General features: G+C 34.3%; 1 non-coding gene across 1 annotated transcript; it reads right to left on the bottom strand.

The window, feature by feature from the left end:
- Nucleotides 1-2,622: 2,622 nt before the first annotated feature.
- Nucleotides 2,623-2,730, bottom strand: LOC112773631 (small nucleolar RNA R71). Its single transcript, XR_003188172.1, has one exon. It is a non-coding gene; the product is annotated as a small nucleolar RNA R71 (small nucleolar RNA).
- Nucleotides 2,731-3,651: the final 921 nt, after the last annotated feature.

Below are 3,651 nucleotides of genomic sequence, written 5' to 3'. Positions count from 1 at the left end.
TTCATACCAACAATCTCCGTGGGATTCGACCCTTACTCACGTAAGGTATTACTTGGACGACCCAGTGCACTTGCTGGTTAGTTGTATCGAAGTTGTGACAATTATGAATTAAGATCAGAGCACCAAGCTTTGGAGCCTGGAGATCACAATTTCGTGCACCAAGTTTTTGGCGCCGTTGCCGGGGATTGTTTGAGTTTGGACAACTGACGGTTCATCTTGTTGCTCAGATTGGGTAACTTTCTTTTCGTTTTCTTTTCAAAAATTTTTCAAAAATATTTTCAAAAAAAAAAATTTTTTTCTTTTGTTTTCGAAAAGAAATAATAAAAATGTTTTCAAAAATTTATTCAAAAATTTTAAGAATGAATTCTAGTGTTTCATGAAGCATGTGAAGCCTGGCTGGCTGTAAAGCCATGTCTAAATTCATTTGGACTGAGGCTTGCAATTTGTTATCAAGAGCAACTTAGTTGTTGCTCATCCACCTGCTGCTGATCCATGATCACCTGCTGAAGCTTGGCTGGCCATTGGCCATGTCTAGTGTTTTGGACTGGAGCTTTCTTTGAAAGCTTGGCTGGCTAGTGAGCCATGTCTAATTCCTGGACTGAAGCTTTAGAGTAAGAATGCAAGATTCCTGGAATTCATATTAAAAATTTTGGAATCCTTATTTTTTTTCTTTTTCATATAATTTTTGAAAAAAAAAAATATAAAAATTGAGAAAATCATAAAAATCAAAAAAATATTTTGTGTTTCTTGTTTGAGTCTTGAGTCATATCATAAGTTTGGTGTCACTTGCATATGCATCTAGCATTTTTCGAAAATTTCATGCATTCATAGTGTTCTTCATGATCTTCAAGTTGTTCTTGGTAAGTCTTCTTGTTTGATCTTGATAATTTTTTGTTTTGTGTCTTTTATTGTTTTTCATATGCATTTTTCGTTTCTTAGAGTCTAAACATGAAAGATTTCTAAGTTTGGTGTCTTGCATGTTTTCTTTGCATTAAAATTTTTTCAAAAATATGTTCTTGATGTTCATCATGACATTCATAGTGTTCTTGGTGTTCATCTTGACATTCATAGCATCCTTGCATGCATTCATTGTTTTGATCTAAAAATTTCATGCATTGCATAATTTTCATGTTTTTCATAAAAATTTCAAAAATAAAAAAAATATCTTTCCCTTTTTCTCTCATCAAATTCGAAAATTTGGATTGACTTTTTCAAAAATTTTTAAAATCAAGTTGTTTCTTATGAGTCAAATCAAATTTTCAATTTGAAAATCTTATCTTTTTCAAAATCTTTTTCAAAAATCAAATCTTTTTCAAAATTCTTAGTTATTTTCGAAAATTCCAAAAATATTTTTCAAAAATCTTTTTCTTATTTTTATATAAAAAAATTTTCGAAAATAACTAATCAATTAATGTTTTGATTCAAAAATTTGAAGTTTGTTACTTGCTTGTTAAGAAAGATTCAAACTTTAAGTTCTAGAATCATATCTTGTGATTTCTTATGAATCAAGTCATTAATTGTGATTTTAAAAATCAAATCTTTTTCAAAGCTAATTTCTATCATATCTTTTCAAAAATATCTTCTTATCTTATCTTTTTCAAAAATATCTTTTCAAAATATCTTTTCTAACCTCCTAACTTCCTATCTTTTCAAAATTTGTTTCAACTAACTAACTAACTTTTTGTTTGTTTCTTAACTTTTTCAAAACTACCTAACTAACTCTCTCTAATTTTCGAAAATATCTCCCCTCTTTTTCAAAAATTTCTTTTTTTATTAACTAATTATTTTTATTTTTAAATTTTAAAAATTTTTCGAAAATTTCTAACATTTTTCAAAAACCATTTTTCAAAAATCACTAACTCTTTTTCAAAATAATTTTCGAAAATTTCCCCTCCCCCATCTTACTCTATTTATTCATTCATATCCTAACATCTCATCTCACATCTCTTCCATTCGTACAGTTGTGTTTCTTCCTTACATCACATTCTTTGTCTCCCCCTTTTCTTCCACTCACAAAGGGATCCCTATACTGTGGTATAAAGGATCTTTATTATTATTATTATTTTTCTGTGCCTTCTTCTTTGTCATATGAGCAGGAGCAAGGATAAGAACATTCTTGTGGAAGCAGATCCAGAACCTGAAAGGACTCTGAAGAGAAAATTAAGAGAAGCTAAAATACAACAATCCAGAGATAACCTTTTAGAAATTTTTGAACAGGCAGAGGAGATGGCAGCAGAAAATAATAATAATATAAGGAAGATGCTTGGTGACTTTACTGCACCTAATTCCAATTTACATGGAAGAAGCATCTCCATTCCTGCCATTGGAGCAAACAACTTTGAGCTGAAACCTCAATTAGTTTCTCTGATGCAGCAGAACTGCAAGTTTCATGGACTTCCATCTGAAGATTCTTTTTAGTTCTTAACTGAATTCTTGCAGATATGTGATACTGTAAAGACTAATGGAGTAGATCCTGAAGTCTACAGGCTCATGCTTTTCGCTTTTGCTGTAAGAGACAGAGCTAGATTATGGTTGGATTCTCAACCCAAAGACAGCCTGAACTCTTGGGATAAGCTGGTCACGGCTTTCTTAGCCAAGTACTTTCCTCCTCAAAAGCTGAGCAAGCTTAGAGCTGATGTTCAAACCTTCAGACAGAAAGAAGGTGAATCCCTCTATGAAGCTTGGGAAAGATACAAACAGTTGACCAAAAAGTGTCCTTCTGACATGCTTTCAGAATGGACCATCCTGGATATATTCTATGATGGTCTGTCTGAGCTATCAAAGATGTCACTGGACACTTCTGCAGGTGGATCCATTCACCTAAAGAAAACGCCTGCAGAAGCTCAAGAACTCATTGACATGGTTGCTAATAACCAGTTCATGTACACTTCTGAAAGGAATCCTGTGAGTAATGGGACGCCTATGAAGAAGGGAGTTCTTGAAGTTGATACTCTGAGTGCCATATAGGCTCAGAATAAAATATTGACTTAGCAAGTCAATATGATCTCTCAGAGTCTGCATGGAATGCAAGCTGCATCCAACAGTACTCAAGAGGCATCTTCTGAAGAAGAAGCCTATGATCCTGAGAACCCTGCAATAGCAGAGGTGAATTACTTAGGTGAACCTTATGGAAACACCTATAACTCAACATGGAGAAATCATCCAAATTTCTTATGGAAGGATCAGAAGCCTCAACAAGGCTTTAATAATGGTGGAAGAAACAGGTTTAGCTATAGCAAGCCTTTTCCATCATCAACTCAGCAACAGACAGAGAACTCTGAACAAAATGCTTCTAATTTTGCAAATATAGTCTCTGATCTATCTAAGGCCACTGTAAGTTTCATGAATGAAACAAGATCTTCCATTAGAAATTTGGAAGCACAAGTGGGCCAGCTGAGTAAAAGGATCACTGAAATCCCTCATAGTACTCTCCCAAGCAATACAGAAGAGAACCCAAAAGGAGAGTGCAAGGCCATTGACATAAGTGCCATGGCCGAACCTGTGAGGAAAGGAGAGGACGTGAATCCCAAGGAGGAAGACCTCCTGGGACGTCCAGTGATCAATAAGGAGCTTCCCTCTGGGGAATCAAAGGACTCTGAGGCTCATCTAGAGACTATAGAGATCCCATTGAACCTCCTTATGCCCTTCATG

Source organism: Arachis hypogaea, chromosome 18 (genome assembly GCF_003086295.3).
Source record: "Arachis hypogaea cultivar Tifrunner chromosome 18, arahy.Tifrunner.gnm2.J5K5, whole genome shotgun sequence".
Lineage (NCBI taxonomy): Eukaryota > Viridiplantae > Streptophyta > Magnoliopsida > Fabales > Fabaceae > Arachis > Arachis hypogaea.
This window is presented reverse-complemented; position numbering and strand designations above follow the sequence as displayed.